The sequence below is a fragment of the Schistocerca gregaria genome, chromosome 4 (genome assembly GCF_023897955.1).
Source record: "Schistocerca gregaria isolate iqSchGreg1 chromosome 4, iqSchGreg1.2, whole genome shotgun sequence".
Classification (NCBI taxonomy): Eukaryota; Metazoa; Arthropoda; class Insecta; order Orthoptera; family Acrididae; genus Schistocerca; species Schistocerca gregaria.
The window spans coordinates 682,965,295-682,989,897 of NC_064923.1; positions in this window are offsets into that span (position 1 = coordinate 682,965,295).

Consider the following 24,603-nt stretch of genomic DNA (forward strand, 5'->3'; position numbering starts at 1 on the left):
AGCATTTTCAGTTCTTTGACCAGTATGTATTTTAAACTTTCTGGAGAAAACAAAGACCAGAAATTTTCGGAATGCTTGGCAAATTGGCTAAACCTTTCTTTTAAACTTTTTTAACACTGTGTCAATGAGAGGGTACAAAAAATCAATTTTGTATTTCTCCTCTGAAGGTTGAGCTTTGCCAACCATGTCATTCCCTTCATAATCAAATTGCTTCACCTTCTTGCTGATTCTCCCTTCTCCAAATTTTGGTTCAATCTATAAACTTTCAACTAGGCCTATGCCTTTTGCTGTTATCTATGGAGTAACAAAACCTTATTCACAGAAATTCTCAATAAACTTCACTAGACTTTTGAGGTATTTAGTTGTTACTTTCATGTCCATGTTTTCTGCTTGAAGTGCCTTACTTGCTGTGTTAATGGCAAAGAGGTCACACCAAATGCCAATGCCTACAATAAACTCAAAGCTTTCTGATTCATTCACAGCAAGTGAGTCGGTTCACTCTTTGCTTTAGGTTCAACAGTGCTGTTGCTCACCTCAAGAAGGGCATCTCTGACCTCTCTTGCCTGGTACCTTATAGCTTTGATATTCTTGATCCTCCTTTCCCATTGACTATCTGAAAGCTGCTTCACTGGTAAAGTTTAATAAGATTTCCCATCTCGGAGCAGGTGCATTGAAAACAGTGTATATTCTTTGAATTACACCAAAAAATGTGAGTGCTTTTGCTGTTGATTTTGCCACATCTGATAACACAAGATTATGACTGTGGTTGCCGCATGGCATATAAAATGCTCCTGGATTGCACTTTAGGATTCTGGCTTGAACACCACTTTGATAGCCGGCCGCGGTGGTCTCGCGGTTGTAGGCGCGCAGTCCGGAACCGTGCGACTGCTACAGTCGCAGGTTCGAATCCTGCCTTGGGCATGGATGTGTGTGATATCCTTAGGTTAGTTAGGTTTAAGTAGTTCTAAGTTCTAGGGGACTGATGACGACAGCTGTTGAGTCCCATAGTGCTCAGAGCCATTTTAACCATTTTGAACCACTTTCATAGCCTTTGGTATTTGCACCATTATCGTAACTTTGTCCTCTGCAGTCATGAATATTGAGTCATGGTTGATCTAGTTTTGACAAAAGCGTTTCAGTCAAAATTCTCCTGTTGTTGAAGTAACATCCAGGAAGTCAGGGAAGTGTCCTTTGACAGTCACTGTGTCTTCTAATAAATTTACAAATTTAACAATCAATGTCATTTGTTCATTATGGCTTTTATCAGGAGTACAGTCAAGTACGACAGAGAAATATTTACTTTCTTTTACAGAATTAACAGTGGTGTTTTTTACTTTGTTGGGAAGCAAATTTACCAGTTCATTTTGGATGTTTTCCCCACGATAGTGGTCATGAATTTCTTGAGTTTATACCTGTCTTAAATGTTCCTGCAAAACAGGTCATGTTCTGCTATCATTTTGATCAAACCAAGAAAATTATCATTATTTTCTTAATAGAGTTTGAGAGTTTGTCACTGGTTCCCCTTAAGGCCACATTACGTTGGGCTAGGTACCCGAAGGCAAGTATAATTCTATTTAGAACTTGACACCAATGTTCCGTCTCTTTTTTCCAGTAGTTCAAGGTCAATTTGATCAATACTACTTTTTTGTTTTGAATGTATCTCACATTCTATCCATTTCATTGCACAGTTTATGTGGTTAAATGATTGTTCATGCACTTAAAGCCAGCTTCCTAAATGAATCCAATCACAGAGTCCATCACTTGACAGCTTGTTGTTCAAAGGAGATCTAAAAAAAATTACTTTGTCGGGAGAATTCTAATGCACAAGCCATTTATGATTCCTCTTTTTCTCCATTTGGTAAAGTTCTGATGTAAACATGAGTTGAATATTTTCTTCTGTTCTCATTTAAGGGATATTCAAAATTTACAATTTTTGTAGGGCCTTTCTGCATAACTTTATTTATTATGGAGGATGTTAACCTATTAGGCCAAGTGTCTGGATCCAAATTTGTGATTACTTCACAATTGCTACTACTGGGCCTACCTGAATGGGGGATAGCAGGAGGTCTGCATTCCAGTACTTCATGTTCACTTATATCGGAAGCACTACATGAAGAGGCTGTGTTAATGCCATTGTCCTTTAAGCAGACTTCAGTACTGTCCAAAGTTGTTGGTGAAAGAAGTGTTTTGAAAGTGTCCTTCTGTGAGTTCAGAAACTGTTCATGTTGTAGATTTTTCGTTATCTTTTGAACACCTGAATCATATTTCCTAAATCTGCCCCATTTCACAAGACATTTGCCTGCTGACACGTTGAACTTCACAGGATGGTCAAAAACACTGTGTCTTCACACAGTGTGCACACAACACGTGAAATGGCATGAACTGTAAAAGTACCATATGTTTAGACAGATGACAATGGGAAAATCATTCTGTAGGAAACACCTGCTGACAGAAGAATGTACTGCTTGATTATTAGCCACGATAATGACTATAAAGAGTATGGATAGGTGCTGAGAAATAGTGAATCATCATGTACCTCTTAATTTAAACATGAGCCATAGTCATGTTTCGACAATAGATATTCCCTTGACTTTAATGCAGGCATAATTTTCTCGGATGTATTCTAGTGGCCACAGTTGTGTCATAATTGGTATATAATTGAATTACATTACATTAAAGTTAGTTTCAGAAACACCTTACTTTATTTTTTCAATTTATCTGTAATAACAAAATTATGGGTGATAGTTTTCAAATTACCTTCTACTGTTTTGTGTGGGCCTCTAGAAATGTGAGGCCCTGTGCAGTTGCACTGTTTGCACATGCCTAAGGCCAGCCCAGTTATCACAAGAGGCTAAAGTCTCTTGTATGACAGCACATAAGGCCGTAATCAGTGAACTGGATATGTAGCTGTATAAAATTTCTGCTGTGCAACGATTACATTGTACAGACCACATGAAATGAGTAGCATGTTATGAATGGTTTCAGCAATTTGCTAACCAACATGGAGCTGGTGTTTTAGTTTGATCCTTCTTCACTGTTGGTTTCACTTGTCTGGGCACATTAATTTCCAAAATTCATGAGTTTGGTCATCAGAATATCCACATGCCTTAAGAAAAATGCCATTGCATGCAGACAAAATTGGAGTGTGGATTGTCGTAATGCTAGTGCAAATTACAGGGCTGATCTTTTTCGACGCTGTCGTCACTTTCAGTGCCTATTGTACCCAGATAATCTATCCATTTATCGCCAAGCTCAATGAAAATGAAATCAGTCATTCATTTTTCCAACAAGACAATGCTACTGCACCACACCAGTCCCTGTGCTTTTTAGATGTAATCTTTCAAGTCAGAGTAATTATGAAGTCCCTGGCCCCTGTGGGCACTGGACCTGTCTTCGATCAACTATTTCCTTTGAAGTGTGGCTAAAACATCACTGAAGACAGTGATAATTGATTATCTGTATCTAATTGCACATGAAACATTACCGGTAGTGAAGGTGTTCACAAATAAATGTGAATGTGTTGAAGTATGCCTTAAAGAAGGAGGAAAACATTTCCAGCACCTATTTTGATGTTAGTGAGTACAGTATATTTAATTGTAATTAATATAATTAATTAATTCCACTGTTTTAACTATAATAATGTTGAATCCCAGCTCCCAACATGAATACAGCTACTAGCAGTGATCCCAGCCCTTTGCTCATACAGTGACATGAATGTGTTACCAACCTTATGTGCCCCAAAAGGTGAGAAATAGGGAGCTCACACTGCAGCGTGATTTTGCAGATGCAATATATGTGTTAGGATACTTCAAAGTTGAGTAATTCATTGCCCATTGTTCAAAGAATTTCTAGTGAATTAAGAATGTAAATTATGATTGTTGATCTGAAGGTAGCGAAAATTAGCTGTCAGAAATATCACATCATTAAGAGGTGAATGATACATTAAAAGGCAGAATTAAAAAAAAGACTAGCTGGGGTTCTAGCCACTTGTTCTCACACTAAACCACCACATCAGATGCAAATCAGTTCCTGCTTGCTGTATTCGCAAGCCTCTACAACTGTAGCGACAGACCCCTTCCTTAAAGTTTTGGTGAATCTTGCAGTCTCATATCTTGCTGTTCTGAAAAGTAGCCTGGAATGTGGTGCTATGAAGGATAGTGCCAAATGATACAAACTGAACAAAAATTAATTTTAAAAGTGCTTCAGCCCACTTTATTCACACTATACCATAGTTGATGGTCAATTCCAGCTCTAAAATTCACAGTGTGTGAAAGTAACAGTGTGCACAAAATAACTTACATTACAATGAACAACGTTAATAACACAGCCCAGTAATTAGTTTGTAGATCATGAGCACTTTTTAGGTTGCTGGATTACTAGCTCTTCCAAGGTTTTAAGACACAAGGATAGCACTCAGTTTCTTATTATTCACAAACATACACTATGTGATCAAAAGTATCTGGATACCTGGCTGAAAATGACTAACAAGTTCGTACTGCCATCCATTGGTAGTGCTGGAATTCAATATGGTGTTGGCCCACCCTTAGTGTTGATGACAGCTTCCACTCTCGCAGGCATATGTTCAGTCAGGTACTGGAAGGTTTCTTGGGGAATGACAGACCATTGTATTGCACTGAAGAGGGGTATAGATATTGGTCGGTGAGGCCTGGCATGAAGTCAGCATTCCAAAACATCCCAGAGGTGTTCTATGGGATTCAGGTCAGGACTCTGTGCAGGCCAGTCCATTACAAGGATGTTATTGTTGTGTAACCACTCCGCCAAAGGCCATGTGTAATGACCAGGCGCTTGATTGTGTTGAAAGATGCAGTCACCATCCCTTAATTGCTCTTCAACAGTGGGAAGCAAGAAGGTGCTTAAAACATCAATGTAGGCCTGTTCTGTGATAGCACCACACAAAACAACAAGGGGTGCAAGCTCCCTCCATGAAAAACATGACCACACCAAAACACCATTGCCTCCGAATTTTACTGTTGGTACCACACAAACTGGCAGATAACGTTCACCAGGCATTCGCTATACCCAGACCCTGCCATAGGATCGCTACATTGTGTACCATGATTTGTCACTCCACACAACATTTTTACACTGTTCAGTTGTCCAATGTTTACGCTCCTCACATCAAACGAGGCGTCATTTGGCATTAACAGGCGTGATGTGTGTCTAATAAGCAGCCGCTCAACCATGAAATCCAAGTTTTCTCACCTCTTGCCTAACTGTCATAGTACTTTCAATGGATCCTGATGCAGTCTGGAATTCCTGTGTGATGTTCTGGATACATGTCTGCCTATTACACGTTACGACATCCTTCAACTGTCAATGGTCTTTGTCAGTCAACAGATGAAGTTGGCCTGTACACTTTTGTGCTGTAGATGTCCCTTCTCCTTTCCACTTCATCATCACATTCGGAACAGTGGACCTAGGGATGTTAAGGTGTGTGGAAATTTCGTGCACAGACGTATGACACAAGTGACATCCAAACACCTGACCACATTCTAAGTCCGTGAGTTCCACGGAGCGCATTATTCTGCTCTCTCAAGATGTGTAATGGAGTACCTGGCAGTAGGTGGCAGCACAAAGCACCTAATATGAAAAACATATGTTTTTGTGGCCCCTGAACTTGAATAGTATTGCAGAGGCTCTCTAACTGTATTGGAATAGCACCTCAGCATTGAATAAAATGGGGGATCTTGCACAAAACCAGGCATAAGTACTTTTAATCCAATGAAACTGTGAGGCTCTAGAGACCTTTTCAAGTTAAACATCTAAGACTTTCCTATTGTTTTGTTTAATGGAAATGTTTCAGGTTAGTAATTCACAAGAGTCCATGGAACATCATTGTTATTACACACCATCTGAAATCCCCTAATTACGAGTATGGCATCCATCTTCAAATAAATATATTATAATTCTAAATTATTTGCCTCATTATAAGTATAATAGACTAAAATATTTCTATACATGTTGCACACATTTCGTTTACTTGAGCAGAAAGGCGTACTGTGAAAGCATGTAAGATTATGGGAAAGACAGATGTCACATATAGGAAAATTAAAGAGACCTTTGGAGAAACAAGAAGCAGCTATGATAATATCAGGAGCTCACATGGTGTGGTAATGCATAGTGAAGAAGGGTGGAAGGAATGTACAGAAAAGCTACACAAAAGAAACTTGAAGGTAGTAGTACAGAAAAGAAGAGAAGGTAGATGAGGATGGAATAGGATATGTGATGCTGTGAAGCAATTTTTCTCCTCCCTTCTACAAAGAAAATCAACCCTTAAATTTTAGCTGAAACATAGTCATTGGTTTCATTATAATAATATGCACTTCATGTCTCCAATCCAAATGTCAGTTTATCTTCATCACCATTTACGTTTCTTTTCCTTATTGATCGTGCTAGCCTTCACACTTAACATTTACATGTTAAAATTATCATCTCCCACATTTGCCTATCATACTCATTGCTTACATATAGTATCTACCAAGAAAAAACCCATTAAGACACATATTTTATTTTCAAAACTACTTAACATGCTTTCCGGTGCTGGCACCAAAAAGAAACCAGATATTCCTGTATGCTAATCTATATGCTTACTACATTGTTATCTTTTCATTATGACCTACATCAGTAATGAAATCTTTCTACAAAATAGAGAGCTCACTGTTAGCATTTCCATTGTCATGTTCTTAATTGTACTGGCAGGATGAAACAAACACAATTCACATACATCATCCTCCCAATACATCAATAAACGTACTTAATACTTCATCATACCCATAATTCTAACTTTTCATCTCCACAATAAATATCTATTACTTCATAATAACCTGAATATCTCCACAAATAGATACCTCTCATTCGGAGAAAAAAACAAGTTGTCCAGTGGCTCACTTCACTGAGCTTTCTGCTACCACAGACTTACTTCCTGTGTGACAGTCACATTCCAGCTACCCTCCTTTGTGATATACAGTGCAACTTCTATATAACATTTTTCAAGGGACCACAAATTCTGAACACTGTATAGAGGAAAACACTATAAAGAGGAAGGCTTCCAAATAGTAATTATAGGGCATTACTGAAGTTTGGGATTCCACTAACCAGCTTCGACAAATGGAGCCACAAGTGACATTTTAAAATTTTTACAACACTGAATATGATATTGATTGCAAATGATCAATGTATCAAATGATTAGTTTTTGTGATTAAAACATGGGGCCTGGTAGGTGGATGGGTGAAAGTAAATGGCTCCAAAAAGATCTCAAGCAGAATGTGCGTCACATGTCGTGTGGGCTTTCCGAGCCGGTGCAAACTGTGAATCCACAGAATGGAAAACAATGCGTCTACATCCAGTCACTTAAACGTTATAAAAAGGTAAATAATTGATCAGGGTTCCAAAAATATGAATGTTACATGGAGGAAATTGTAATACAGAGGAAACACAGTAAAGAGGAAAATTTAACATTGCTTATAGGAGCTTTTAGTCGGGACCGAAAAAAACAGGTGTAACATAGAGGAAAACATTATATGGAGGAACGTTATAATGAGGTTTCACTGTAATACATTTTACTACTCACCCTGAGAGACTACTTCCTGGGCTACCTCATAATACACCTTCAAAAAAATTCATAAAACTTTTACGTCGTGCTCTCCTGTAGTAATGAATTTCCACAGACATAGTTGGCAGATTACAACATTTGTATGTACTCTGTTTCAGTAAACTTTGAGTGGTCAGGACCAGTGACTCATCTTGCAGCTGTGCGGTGTTTCAGTATACTGCTCCTTTGAGTTAGTCATACATAATATAAAGACAGAAAACCTGAGCCATCTGATTCTGTTATGACTCTTAAAGTGAGCTGTACTTGGTCAGGGATTAGCTGCCTCTGATTATGCCTATCTTATTATTAAACATGCTAGGTTTTAATTATAACATATTCTGTGAACTCTGAGTCTAATTTTATTTTGTTTATTTTAATTTTATTTATCCCTTGTTCTGGTGATCCATGTTGTGACACTATCACAGGATATGGAATGTGTCAATTTTACAAGCTTTTGGTCAGAATTTATGGTAATACATAAAACAAAACAAAAACAGTAAACAGTAACTTAGGTCCCACTACCAAAAAATACATTTTAGAGATAGACAAAGATTACAAAATAATAAGTGTTACAGAGAAATAAATATTGCAAAATATATGTTTACAATAAAAATATTCGGTATTACAAATACAAATTTGGGCATACTTTTGCTATTTACAATACAAGAAATGTTAAACACTGTAGTTCAGGAACTCTTCTAATGTATAAAATGATCCTTGCAATAGGAACTGCCTTAAGGTTTTTTTAAACAAGACATCATCATCTACCAAACACTTAATTCTTGAAGAGAGGGCATTAAAAATCTTACAGCCACCGAAATGGACTCCTTTCTGCACCATACTTAGGTTTGGCTGTTCATAGTGGATAGGGGTAAGATAGATACTGCCTACAGGAAAATTAAAGAGACCTTTGGAGAAAAGAGGACCACTTGTATGAACATTAAGAGCTCAGATGGAAACCCAGTTCTAACCAAAGAAGGGAAAGCAGAAAGGTGGAAGGAGTATATACAGAGTCTATACAAGGGCGATGTACTTGAGGACAATATTATGGAAATAGAAGAGGATGTAGATGAAGATGAAATGGGAGATACGATACTGCGTGAAGAGTTTGACAGAGCACTGTAAGACCTGAGTCGAAACAAGGCCCCCGGAGTAGACAACATTCCATTGGAACTACTGACAGCCTTGGGAGAGCCAGTCCTGACAAAACTCTACCATCTGGTGAGCAAGATGTATGAGACAGGCGAAATACCCTCAGACTTCAAGAAGAATATAATAATTCCAATCCCAAAGAAAGCAAGTTTTGACAGATGTGAAAATTACCGAACTATCAGTTTAATAAGTCACAGCTGCAAAATACTAATGCGAGTTCTTTACAGACGAATGGAAAAACTAGTAGAAGCCGACCTCAGGGAAGATCAGTTTGGATTCCGTAAAAATGTTGGAACACGTGAGGCAATACTGACCCTACGACTTATCTTAGAAGCTAGATTAAGGAAGGGCAAACCTACGTTTCTAGCATTTGTAGACTTAGAGAAAGCTTTTGACAATGTTGACTGGAATACTCTCTTTCAAATTCTGAAGGTGGCAGGGGTAAAATACAGAATTTGTACAGAAACCAGACGGCAGTTATAAGAGTCAAGGGTCATGAAAGGGAGCAGTGGTGGGGAAGGGAGTGAGACAGGGCTGTAGTCTATCCCCGATGTTATTCAATCTGTATATTGAGCAAGCAGTGAAGGAAACAAAAGAAAAATTCGGAGTAGGTATTAAAGTCCATGGAGAAGAAATAAAAACTTTGAGGTTCGCCGATGACATTGTAATTCTGTCAGAGACAGCAAAGGACTTGGAAGAGCAGTTGAACGGAATGGATAGTGTCTTGAAAGGAGGATATAAGATGACCATCAACAAAAGCAAAACGAGGATAATGGAATGTAGTCGAATTAAGTCGGGTGATGCTGAGGGAATTAGATTAAGAAGTGAGACACTTAAAGTAGTAAAGGAGTTTTGCTATTTGGGGAGCAAAATAACTGATGATGGTTGAAGTAGAGAGGATATAAAATGTAGACTGGCAATGGCAAGAAAAGCGTTTCTGAAGACGAGAAGTTTGTTAACATCGAGTATAGATTTAAGTGTCAATAAGTCATTTCTGAAAGTATTTGTATGGAGTGTAGCCATGTATGGAAGTGAAACGTGGACGATAAATAGTTTGGACAATAAGAGAATAGATGCTTTCGAAATGTGGTGCTACAGAAGAATGCTGAAGATTAGATGGGTAGATCACATAACTAATGAGGAAGTATTGAATCGGATTGGGGAGAAGAGAAGTTTGTGGCACAACTTGACCAGAAGAAGGGATCGGTTGGTAGGACATGTTCTGAGGCATCAAGGGATCACCAATTTAGTATTGGAGGGCAGCGTGGAGGGTAAAAATCGTAGAGGGAGACCAAGAGATGACTACACTAAGCAGATTCAGAAGGATGTAGGTTGCAGTAGGTACTGGGAGATGAAGAAGCTTGCACAGGATAGAGTAGCATGGAGAGCTGCATCAAACCAGTTTCAGGACTGAAGACCACAACAACAACAACAACAACAACAGTGGATATCATGTTTTCTTCTAGTATTGTGACTGTGATATGCACTATTCAGCTTAAAGATCGATTTTTCTTTCCTTATGAAGCACATCAACGAGAATATATATTGCACAGTGGATGTAAGTATTTCAAGCTTCTTAAAAAGATTCCTGCATGTGGCTCTAGGATGGACTCCACACATGATCCTTATGGCTCTTTATTGTACACACAGTACCTTTTTAGCCAGTGGCTGATTTCCCCAAAATATAATTCCAAATGCCATAATTGCATGAAAGTAACCATAGTACACTGACTGCATGGTTTCCATATTTCTATAAGAAGAAACAATGTGCAATGCGTATGTTGCTGAACTTAGTCTTTTTCACAGATCCACGATGTGGTTTGACCAAATCAGTTTGCTATCAATATGCAAGCCTAGGTATTTTGAGGAATCTACCCTTGTTATTGTCTGCTCACCTATCTTTACAAATATTAACTAAAAGCTTCTCTAACCTATTACTTAAACTTTAACTATTTACAGTTACCATTCTATTTCACAAAAGAAAACTTATGGTTGCTTCGATCTATTCCTAAGTCCTCTCAGCACTCAGAGTTGGCTAGACTCTGGTAATGGACAGTGATCCCATGGAGACAACAGCAACATGCTGGCTGCCAGGGTTGAGACAGTCAGGCAGAAGTCTGTAGGTAGCAAACAACGTAGACAAAATAATGTAGATGACCCGACAGTGGCAAAGCTTATAATGAAGACTCCAGGGCTGTGACAGTAGGACCCATAGTGACAGCTGACTCACAGCATGTTGAACATGACATACATAGCTGGGTCAGCATTTTAATGCTGGTTCTCAGTGATGAAATTTTGGAAGGGCTGTGTTCATGGCCCATCAAGAATCATATGGAACTGGGCAGTGGTCAGTGTCCGATTTAATTGCCAGTGCCCGTTGATGATACAGAAGTTGATCAGGCAGGAGTGGCTTCTCGAAGACTGCCGCCCCCCCCCCCCCCCCCCCCCCTAGGGCTTTGACACTCAGAATGGTGTCACGGAAATCTTGCCGCTGCTGAAGGGTGCTGCTGTTCAAGAAGGGACAATGGGAAGCCACAGCTGATGTCTACATCTACATCTACATCCGTACTTCGCAGGCCACCTGACACCTGACAGTGTGTGGCGGGGGATACCTTTAGTACCACTTTCGGTCGTCCCTTCCGATGGCTTGTGGCATGATTTTGGTGCTCCAAGTGGTGTTCCAGCTACTTACAGAAGAATGGAAAGACTGGTAGAAACCAACATTGAGGATTATGAGTTTGTGTTCCAGAGAAATGTGGGAGCTTGTGTAGCAATATTCATTCATTCATTCCTGTCCCTACGCCTCTATTAGAAAATAGGTTGAAGCAAAACAAACTTTGTAGATTTAGAGGTGTGATGGCCACAGTTGTTCTCAAATCATCAGTCACTGAGTTTGTCATAAGTGGAATTATGTAGTGAATCTGCAAAACAGTAGCATACAGGCAAGGAGAACATGTTTTCATCTGTGCTGGAAGGAAGATTTTGCCAAGATTTATGATGTGAGCACATTAAGAATAACTTAGGTAGGCCTTGCAAGAAGCATAATTTCCTATCCCCCATGTTATTCAGTCTCTACAGAGAGCAAGCAGTAAATGAAACCAAAGCAACATTCGCAAAGGAAATTAAGTTCAGGAAGAAAGAACAAAAATTTTAAATTTGCTGATGACATGTAATTCAGTCACAGATGGTAAAAGACTTTGAAGATAAGTTGAATGGACAGTGTCTTGAAAACAGCTTATTCTACAAACATAAAAAATTAAATCAATGTAGTGCAATCTATCTAATCAGTGAAACTGAGGGAATTGCATTACAAAATTAGACACTACAAGCAGTAGATGGGTTTTGCTGTTTGGGTAGCAAAATAACTGATGATGGCTAAACCAGAGAAAATATAAAATTAAAACTGACAAAACCAAGAAACACTTTTCTAAAAGAGAGAAATATTTTAACTTCTAATTTGAGTTTAAGTTTCTCTGTAATATAGACTTATATGGAAGTGAAACATGGATGATAAATAGTACAGACAAGAAGAGAATGAAAACTTTTGATACATGGTACTTTAGAAGAATACTGAAGCCTAGATGGGTAGATCAGACAACTAATGAAGGGACATTGAACTGTGTACAAAATAAATTTATTGCACAACTTGATTATAAGAAGGGATCTGCAGGAAGGGCATATCCTAAGGTGTGAAACAATAGTCAGTTTGGTGATGGAAGGAAGTGTGGGGGGCAAAAAATGTTATAAGGAACAAAGGTTTGACTGCAGCAAGCACGTTCAGGTGTATATATGTTGCAATAGTTTTGCACAGATGAAGAGGGTTGGACAGTATAAAATAATGTTGAAAGTTGTATCAAACCAGTGTTGATCAGAAGACCACTACAGTAGCCTCCTTTTGTAGGCACCTATGGTTACATATACTTTATTGTTCCTGAGATACAATTTTATCCAGTCTGCTAAGTGCTCATAAATACTATATAACTGTGTGCCTAATTTTGTCAAGTACCTTCGACAAGACAAGGAAAATTGCACACTAACTTTCACAGAATCAAGGCTTACACAATACTAAAAGCCTCACATATTACAAAATCTCCAGTTTGTTTTATTTTACAGCAAATTTGATGTTATTTTGAGAATTTGCAAAGAAAATACTTATAAATCATTGTGTACAGTGCTTCAAACAATGGAAAATGCAGGATGGAATGTAACTATGAAAAGGAAAGGTGTACTATGAAAAGGAAAGGTGCCACTCACCATATAGCAGAGATGCTGAGTCGCAGAAAGGTACTTACTGGCCAAAAGCTGTATTTGGGACAGTATTTGTTATGCCTATCTGCGACACAGAATCTCTGCTATATGGTGTGTATAGTACTTGTATTTTCAAATTACTTTCTTTACTTTTGGGAAGATTAGTGTATTTCTCATTTCTAGTACTTTACAGTTCTCAAATGTTTTGGCAACTATTGATACAAGAATGTAATTTTTTATGCTTAAACCCCTTATTTCATACCTTGTCTCAGGAATTTTGTCACATTGCTCATTATGAAACAAATTGCCAACATTATAACTGAAACATTGGAAGGATGGTCTTCACACTGAGCTGATTTGGTATGCAAAAGGGGTTAAAGCATGCTGGTGGTAAAATTTTCAGTTCATTGCTAAATAACATCAAACACACAGAAGTACTATTAGCCTATTTTGTTTAATCCCAATTTAAACAAGACACCCCATTTTACAATATGGAAGGATTCTTACACAGCAATAAATAAAAACTTTTATGTGATTTTCTCATGTTCTGCACTTAACTGGAAATTCCTGTAACTATCTATGACAATATGCAAATGCAAAGCTACTAAGTAATGATATGGAAATAAAATAGTCCAGAAATAAAACTGAAATAGCATCGGAAACTGTGAGAAAAGGAACTGGGGTACCTATCAAAGATAAGGAAATTATTCTAAAAGATGAGGAGAATAAAATGGTAGATAAATATCCCATGCCTAATTATATAAATAATTACTTTTTAAATATACCCCAGACATTAAGCAGTAATTTTGGGGAGCAGATTAAGAGAGCAGCACCCAAGGCAGCCACCAGTATGATGGTAGTCCCAACAAATAAAAGGAAGTTTTAAAAGTGATTAAAAGTTTGGAGTCCAAGATGTCAGCTGGAGCAGGTGAGGTGTCGGTAATACTAGTAAAGAAAACAGCTAATCAAATAGCAAAACCATTGACACACATAGCAAACTTGTCAATGGCAGAGGGCTTGTTTCCACAGGAACTGAAAATTTCTAAAGTTGTTCCCCTGTTGAAAAAGGGCGATAAGCTTAAAACAGAAAACTACTGACCTGTCTCACTTCCCCCAACTTTCTCTAAGGTTTTAGAGATCTAATGAAATATAGAGACACACATTATCTTAATATCCACTATCTGATAAACAGTAATAAACATGGATTTCAAGCTGGGAGAAGTACCAAAACAGCTGTACTGGAATACACAAAATAAATAATCAGTAAATTGGAAAAGGGAAAAAGTGTAGTCGAGATAAATCTAGATCTGTCAAAAGCCTCTGACACTGTTGCCCACAGCATACTTTTGTAAAAGCTTGAAGCTATAGGTATTAGGGGATTGGTAAAAAAGTTGTTTGAGTCATATTTGGAAAAGAGAAGGCAGGTGGTTGAAATTACAGGGAAAAGAGGAGGCAGGTGGTTGAAATTACAGCACCGAATATTAACCGAAAAATTAAACCAAGATCAGATCCAAGGGAGGTCACAGTAGGAGTACCCCAAGGAAGTGTATTAAGGCCCCTTGCTGTTCCTCATTTGCATCAATGATAATCAGGTGTCAGAGAGAAAAGCTAGAATTATGTTATTTGCTGATGATACTAGTTTAATAGTAGTGATATGAAACAGTCATTGCACAGTACTGTGTACCATGTCCTACAAGATATGCAAAAGTGGTTTAGTGCAAACAAGCTAACACTGAATGCAAAAAAAAACCAATTTTGTGCAATATGGAAAAATAAGTGAACATGATGACCTAAATCTCACCATGGAGTGCAATCAACTTGAAAGCATACAGTGTGCAAAATTTCTGGTTATGCACATTGATGAGAAAATAAACTGGAAGGACCATGTGGTGAGCTTAGCATTAAAAGTAAATTCAGCATGTTTTGTATTTAGAATAATTTCAAGAGTTTGTAGTAATGGCTGTACCAGATTAGTATATTTTGACTATTTTCAGTCCATTGCATCCTGTGGGATAGTATTCTGGGGAAAAACAAATTGTCGTCGAAATGAGATTTTCAAATTAAAAAAACAAGCTATTTGAATAATGACCCAGAGGCCACCTCAAACACATTGTAGGCCCCTTTTTAAAGCATTGAAAATTTCAACAGTTCCATCATTATACATTCTGAAATGTCTGTTGGTGATCAAAAGAAATCAGGACAAAATGAAAACCAATACAGACTACCAAATTACGATACATGGCAATGTAAAGATCTCCACTTATAAGCTGTAACAAGGACCTGAAGTCAGAAACATGTATGGAATGAAAACATCAAACTTTAAATGCACTACCAAAACATATCAAAGATCTGGAAAATGAGGATAAATTTAAAACTGTTATAAAGAACCACACGCTTGACAAAAGTTATTACAGTGTAAGTGAATTTCTATGCTCAACTGTATTATAATATAAAGAACCACATGCTTGACAAATGTTATTACAGCATAAGTGAATATCTCTGCACAACTGTATAAGAATATATGTTTAAATTAATGTGACAAATGAAATTACATCAATGAATATGTCTGTCAAGCACATAAGAAGATTAAGAACCACCCGCTTAACAAATGTCACTACAGTATAAGTGAATAGCTCTGCTCAACTCTATAAGAATATATGATATCATAAATGTGACAAATGAAATCACAACATCAAGGAACAGGTCTGTCAAGTACATAAGAAATTATGTTATAAAAACACTTATTAGTTGTACATTGTATTAAACATAAGGTAGATTCATATGAATTCAGCATAGAAAAATTTTTGTAAAGATATTTTGTGGTTGTTAAAATGTATCCTGACAAATCCTATATCATAAATGTGATCATTGGGATGATAATAAATAAATATTTGTTTTAACATAAGGTGGCAAACAATAGGTACTGCAGAATACTCCATTTTTTGTAAAATATGGTGGGCTTAATGTGGGCGAAAGTGTGGATGGAGCCATCAGAGAGGAGGAGATTAACGTCTAGGAAAGTGGCACGCTGGGCAAATCCCAGAACACTGTTGTTAACTTTCCCATCAAAATCCTTAGCCCCACAGAAGTTTCAGTCCTATCCAAAGGCCTCACCTTTAGCACTACATTCAATTTTAACCATGTTTGGCTTGTTATATCTACTGTCCTTCCCCCAATCCCTGCACTGGAAATACTTCTTTGCCACCAATCCCTGTTTCTCCCAGTTTATACCACATCCAACTGTGATATTCCCCTGTCCTGCCTAACTACCTCCTGGTAACTTTCCATGAATTCCTTATCTCCAACGTGGTCCACCATCCTCCCCCTGGTCCCTTCCTAAAAACCCCAACCACTCAGCAGAGAAAAGAACAGCCATACACAGTATCAAAACAGATCCTGACCTGATCAACCTACCTACAACAAACGCTCCTCCACTGTTGGAATGAGTTGCTGTGTCTACGTCAAGCGAGATTACAGGCAATTGGTTGGAGCCGTTGATCAATGAGCACTGAAATCCTTTCAGTGAGGGTATAATAGTCAGGTACAATGGGGCCTCCAGGATTGTTGTGCTTATGAACTTTGGAGAGCTTGTAGGAAGTGGGTGTGCAGAGTGTTGTAGGGGTGAGAAGGGAAATGGATTCTGGGGAGTTGTTCTGGGAATAGCCTAAAGTTTTAAGCAGGGACTGGAGGTTATGTTGGACATTTGGGATGGGATACTCTGGCAGAGTTTGTAGATGAATGAGTCAGACAACTGACAGATAACGACATCCTCTTGAGTAGTCCCCACCCGGAGATCTGAATGGGGGACTATTTTACCTCCGGAATATTTTACCCAAGAGGACGCCATCATCATTTAATCATACAGTAAAGCTGCATGTCCTTGGGAAAAATTATGGCTGTAGTTTCCCCTTGCTTTCAGCCATTTGCAGTACCAGCATAGCCAGGCCGTTTTGTTTATTGTTACAAGGCCAGATCAGTCAATCATCCAGACTGTTGCCCTTGCAACTACTGAAAAGGCTGCTGCCCCTCTTCAGGAACCACACGTTTGTCTGACCTCTCAACAGATACCCCTCCGTTGTGGTTGCACCTACAGTACGTCTATCTGTATCGCTGAGGCATGCAAGCCTTCCCACCAACGGCAAGGTCCATGGTTCATATCCTTTTCATAATATTATCAATTATTTTTTAAGTTGAAGAATGAAACTGCAGCAATAATTTTAAACAATGGCAGAGATACAAGGTGTAATTAGATCTTTGACTTATCATAAAAGATTAATGTATTGCAATGCCTCCTTAAATGGCTAAGACATCTTTTATTAACAGTGTTGGAGGAGCCTCTCAGCTACACTAGTCAGTGTGTTCTGTTGACACAGTATTGGTACATGGTAGTATTTATGAAGCTATATTCAATCTGATGTGAAATTAGTTTACCTACAAGTGTTTGAGATGTATTGTGAATAGTATTACACAATTACTTCAGATGGTGGAGTCTTCTTTCCATGACATTTGTTAAGATAGATAATCATTACCCTGTCATTAGCATCCTGTCAGTAAAACATGAAGTATTGTGACTTAGTTTGAATGGTTGGAATTTTAGTTTAGTGGCTTGAAACCATTTAGATAAACATTTTCCCATTTTATGTTCACTTTGCAAGAAATATAAATGACCTTATATCCTCAGAATGAAATAATATGGTACAATTTACTGAGTGATGGTATTTGAAAAGATGTGTCATCATAGTTCACAATTATTGATGTAACTCGGTGTTAAAATTTTAGGGCCACCACAAGCTGCCTATACCTGTTTCTTTATATTGGTGTTTCACTCAACCAAAATGAGTATATTCAAAAATCACATAGCCAAGCACCATATGTTACTAATATTGGGCTGTATGTAGGGCCATTTTCTGTATGACAGCAGCACTATACACAGCCAGATATTTGTAACATTTGGCTGTGAAGTATGTAATTTCTGAAGATGTTCATGTTGGTTATATGAAACATGTAAAAAAAGAAAAAGTTATCTGCAACCTGTGGCAGCTCTATGGTTTTAATTGTAACCATCACTGTTCCACTGCAGGCAAATGCCTGCACTCAATAACTCAACGTACAACCTCTGACAATAAAGTTCTGTGGATAGTCCTGTAACATTAACATAGATGAATACGAACTACAGTTACCTTACTGTCTTTTGAAATCGTCATCTCTCACAACTATAAACCGCTAAGCAATGTGACACATATCCTGGAAACTTAGCACAATGTCTTCCTTTGGGATGGTGTTCAAAAGCCATGTCAGGTTTCACTGGATCTCAGGAATATCATCAAATTTCCTTCCTTTCAAAGCAAGTTTTAGTTTAGAGAATAGGAAGAAGTCTGGAGGACTGAGACGGCGAGTATGGTGGATGTTCAAATTGCACCCCCCTTTTTTTCCAGGAACTATTTGACAATATTCGCTCTGTGTGGGTCAGCATTGTCATGAACATAAAACCAGAAACCTTGTTGTATGTACTGGGGTCATACCCTGTGTAGACGTTGCATGAAACAGTTCATGTGCAGTTCATCCACTATCATGTGTACAGTTAATCGACGATCATTCGTGATTAATGTCCTCACTTTCTCAATGTTTTCATCCCTGATGATGGTTGCTGGGCATCCACTACAGGCTTTCCTGACCTTCTTGAAAACAGGCACACCACTCATACACACACTTCATGAACAGTGCTTGATCCCCATAAAAAATGTACCAGCATTGCATGTGTTTCTTTTGGTGTTTTGCCAAGCTTACAGCAAAACTTTAAATTGATTTCTGCTCATTCATTGTCCTGTTCTCAGTTCAGAACCAATGCACTAAACAAGCACTTTGTCGAACAGGTCTAACACAGCACATGCATGATACTCAATTGAACTATGGTGGGAGCAGTTTGCAAACACCAGCTGCTACGCAGGAGCAGTATTGTGAGTCACCATTGTTGCCTGATTGACCGTTGTGACTTCATTCACCGAACTTTATAGCCAGAAGCTGTATTTGAATGTGCCATTGGGCATCACATCTAACACTTGGAAAACATCACAATCATTCTGTAGTGCTCCAGCAGCAGATGGCCTTTTCCTGAGTTATTCCCCAGTAAGTGCAATTTTGATGTAAGGCATGCTCTAGTAGTTTGGTTTTGCAGTCCATGCCAAAAGCCCTAATTAGTTAGTAACATGTTCCATAGTTCATTTTGCACAGTGAATCATAATGATGTTGAATGATGCATCTTACATTCACATTTCAAATTAACTTTTAAGCATGGCTTCATGCTGAACATTTATATGATTTATTTTTTTTATTTAAGTTTAACACAAACACACAGATAAGAATTAGTAATTCCTACTCTCCAACTTTTACACATTGCAATAATAGAAATCCATCTACAGAATATAAGGACTTGTCAAGGAAAAACTTTCTCGGTTTGGTTTCAAATTTTACTCTTTCATCTGTCAGACATTTTACATCACTGGGTAAGTGATAGAAACTTTTAGTTGCAGCATTTTACACTCTTTTTTCTGCTAAGACAAATTTAATGTGGAGTAATGAATGTCATTCTGTTTGTGGTGTTGTAATTATGTACATCATTGTTCCTTTTGAATACAGTGAATTATTTGAAACAAACTTCATGAGGGAATAAATGTATTGTGAAGCAGTAGTCAGAATGCCCAACTCCTTGAACATACATTTACAAGTTGATCATGGGTGAGCACCACATATTATTCTCTTAGTACATTTTTGAACAATGGAGACTTCCTTTCTTAAAGATGGATTTCCTCTGAACATTATTCCATATGACATTACCGAATGAAAATATGCTAAATATAACTTACTGGTTTGCCTCTCTCCAAGGTTTCCAATGATTCTAAGACCAAATGTTACTGAATTAAGTTGTTGTGTAAGTTACAAGGGGTGATATTGCCTCTGGGAATTGCATGCATTGCTGTTGTGGTTGTTATTATGTCTCAGCCAGCACCTATTACTGTTCCCATAATAACCTTGACAATAGTGGTACTCATTCATCTCTTTTTATGTGAGTTTGATGGACATCAAGCTACCTGTTGTGCAATGCCCTTAGGAGACAGACCCAACTGCATAATGTAATTTACACGGTTGTCTTTTGTCCCACTTTACCACTGGGCATGCAGCAGAGAGGATTGTTTGTACTGTTACTGTTATGATTACTCAATTTAGTGTCGCCCTATATAAGGTCAAGTGAATCCAGCACAAACATAAAGTTTTCAAGGTGATTCTCAGATACACAGGCCAATTTGCCCCTGTGATCTCACAGTAGTTTAGCCTTTAATATCCTAAGAATATCATGATTAGAAATGGGGTCATCCAGTATCTTGTTTTATTTAGGACTTTGCAAAGTATTTGTGGAGGCTATCCTGTGTGCTACTGAAGGGCTCTGGATTAAAGACCTCCTTTAGAGGTCTTTCTGGACGCACCAAGACCTGTACTTAGCTAAAACCTCGTCCCCAAATCATGTAATCTTGACAATGCTCTACCATTTCAGTAGCCCACATAACACCATCTCCCTGTATAAAACCTGTGATGAGGTGACTTTTGTGTTGGTCAGTCCAGGACATTAGTAGTACATCCTTAAATGACTTAATGAAAATGATGGGATGAACAGTTTTATATCCAGTGCAAACCCTTGAAATTGTCTGTGTTTCAATAGACTTTCATCCAACAGGACAGACTACAACTCAAACTTCCTTGTGATTGGTAGTTCCAAATTTAAGTTGTCACTAATATTTGATTCCCTGTTTGAAATCCACCTAGAATAATTTTCTGCAAAACTTTCCCTTTGTGTGTCAAATTGAAGTTTAAACTTGGCCTTATGCTATGCAGTTAAATTCATTACTTTTGTATCTAGTATGAGTAGAGAGAATAAGGTGGGAGGAGGAGTTGCCACATATGTCAAAAGTTCTCACTGTCTAGAAACCTTAGATACAAAAACGTTTTGTCTAGAGCAACATATAGAAGCATGTGCCTGTCAACTTAAACTGGAAGAGGGCTCTTTTATAATTGTAACAGTATATAGTTCCCCTTCAGGAAACTTTCATTTATTCCTGGAAAACTTGGATGCCTTGTTGTGCTATCTGTCAGATAGGGGAAATCAAATTATTATTTGTGAGGACTTCAATGTTGATTCACTGAAAGAGTGTAATAGGAAGAATGACCTGGAAGTCTTGCTCGGTTCTTTCAGTTTGACATCTGTCATTAATTTTCCTACTCGGGTAGTAAAGGACAGCAGCACATTGATAGAAAACACTTTTATAGACCAAGATAGGTTTAAAAACATAAATTCTTGTCCTGTTGAGAATGGGCTTTCTGATCATGATGCCCAACTAGTTACAGTATATAACATAGCTCCATTCAGTAATTCAAAACTACCTTCCAAAGTTGTGCATTCAATTAATGACTCAACAATTAAAAATTTCAGAGAAAATCTTCAGCAGTTAGACTGGGATGAGGTATACAAGGAACACAATGCTAATTTAAAATATAACTTATTTCATGATACACTTGTAAGAGAATTTGAAAACTGTTTCCTCAAGAAAGTAGTTAAATCTAATTATAAGGAACTATGCAAAAAAACTTGGCTTACTAAAGGAATAAAAATATCTTGTAACCACAAAAGGGAACTGTATCTAACAACAAGAAAGAGTAATGACCCAGAAACTGCCAAATATTATAAAAAAACTACTGTGCTAAATTAAGAAAGGTTATTAAAAAGTCCAGAATCATGTGCATCATGTTTGAGATTAATACCTCTGATAACAAAATCAAAACAATTTGGAATATTATTACAAGGGAGACAGGACAACCAAGAGTACAGGATGACGGCATCACCATCAAAGCGAATGGAAACTTGATGAAGAAGCCAGAAGTCGAAAACATTTTGAATAATCATTTTTTAAATGTTGTAGAGAAAATAGGATCTAAATGTTCATTATAAGAAACAAGATAGTTAATGGAAGAGGCCTTACACACATCTTTTGATACAATTGAATTTCCATCTGAAATTAGGAAGATAATAAACCCTCTCAAGAATAAAAGCTCACATGGGATTGGTGGCATTCCCAGCAGGATAATAAAAGCTTGTTTCCAAGAAATAAGTGGGATTCTTAGCCACATATGTAATAGCTCTCTGAAGCAGGGTATTTTCCCAGATAGACTGAAGTATGCCATTGTTATAACACTGCATAAAAAAGGGGATACGTCTGTTGCCAACAACTACCGCCCAAACTCTCTTCTGCCTGCCTTATCCAAAATTCTTGAAAAAGTAATGTATTGTAGAGTAGCTTCACACCTTTGTAAAAAGAAAGTTTTAACAAAATGTCAGTTTGGTTTCCAGAAGGGTTTTTCAATGGAAAATGCTATATATACTTTCACTAATGAAATACTAAATGCTCTGAAAAACCGGAAGTCACCCGTTGAGATTTTTTGTGATCTATCAAAGGCTTTTGATTGTGTAACTCATGGAATACTTCTAGATAAGCTCAAGTACTGTAGTATGAATGGTACAGTGCTCAAATGGTTTAAATCATACCTTACTGGAAGAGTGCAGAAAGTTGAAATAAACAGTTCACACAAGATGCAAAAAACTGGTGATTTCTCAAACTGGGGAACAGTCAAGAATGGGGTGCCGCAAGGTTCGGTCTTGGGTCCTCTGCTGTTCTTAATATATATTTATGACTTGCCATTCTATATTCACGAAGATGCAAAGCTGGTACATTTTGCCGATGATACAAGTATAGCTATCACACCCGACAGACAAGAATTAACTGGTGAAATTGTAAACGATGTTTTTCAGAAAATCATTATGTGGTTCTCTGCAAATGGGCTCTCATTAAACTTTGACAAAACACAGTATATACAGTTCAACACAGTAAATGAATGACTCCATTAATAAATATAGACTTCGATCAGAAATCAGTAGCTAAGGAAATATTCAAAATTTCTCATTGCAAATTTTGACGATATACATCTGAGTAAATTAGCTTACCACACCTATTTTCATTCTCTTCTCTCGTATGGCATCATATTCTGGGGTAACTCATCATTTAGTAAAAGATTGTTCATTGCACAAAAGCGTGTAATCAGAATAATTGCTGGAGCTCATCCAAGATCATCCTGCAGACACTTATTTAAAGAGCTAGAAATCTTCACTGTAGCCTCACAATGTATATAATCACTTATGAAATTTGTTATAAACAATCCAAACTAATTCAAAAGTAATAGCTGTGTAAATGGCTACAACACTAGGAGAAAGGATGATCTTCACTACTCAAGGTTAAATCTAACTTTGGCTCAGAAGGGGGTAAATTATGCTGCCACAAAAGTCTTTGGTCACTTACCTAATAGCATCAAAAGTCTGACAGATAGCCATATAACATTTAAAAGGAAATTAAAAGAATTTCTTAATGGAAACTACTTCTACTCATTAAATGAATTTTTGGATATGGTAAGTGGGTAATTTCCCAATCTCAGATTAAAGAAGAAGAAAATAAAAAAAAGTTACTGAGTGTCATGTAATATTTTGTCTAATGTAATATCTTGTATAGATGCCTTTTATTAACCTGATACGTTCCACATCATTACAAAGTGCCGTATTCATGATCTATGGAACAAGTACGAATCTAATCTAGCTAGTGAATAGAATCTTTGATTTGTTCTTCAGACAAGTGCTTCATTGAGTTGGGCAGGCTCCTGCCTGGTTCTTTCAATGTGGTGATTTCAGTACTGATGGCATGTTGATTTTGTGTCAAATTTCATAATATGGTGGTTAGGCATATTTCTTAAGAATTATTTTCATTGCATAATTGGTCACTTTTAATTAAGATTTCATTATGCTTGGTTGACATTTCAGAGATTACAATTCAGTTGAAATTTCAGATGAGATTTTCATTGATATTTCTTTCTTTATCTCCACTGAACTGTTCAGTGTTATGGAGTTAATGTATGGCTGGTAGGACTAACTATAGGCTTAAGTACCTCACTTTCAGCATATGGGTCAGTTCCATAAGATAAAACATTTACACTCTCTGTTGAGCGTCAGTAAATTCACTTTCATCATCATTAAATTCTATTTCATTTAGCATTCTAGGTTCCATTTTAGACAATTTCCCAGTCTTTCACATAACATGCAAAATGACTGAGGTCACTTAAATAAATTACTTAACCCACATTAGTGTCAGCAAACAATTGATAAATTTTGCCGAACAAGAATGTTCTGGCATGTGATATTACTGAAATGAAACAGCAAAACACTGGTGTGGCACACATGGGCTCTTGACATGAAGTCAGCCATTTTGTACAAATAATATACTTACTATTGTTAAAGCTAACTACTGTTATAAAATTTCCAAAATCTAATCTATCAAGCAATATTCATTTTTGAATGAGTACATCTCAAGCCTAAAGTCACTCTACGTGCTACGAAAGGAAAAAAGACAATACAGTCTGTACCTTTACTTTTACAGTGTAGTGTAGACAGAAAACATCAAATAATTCTAAAGATTTTAAAACTTTTCCAATGGAACTATTT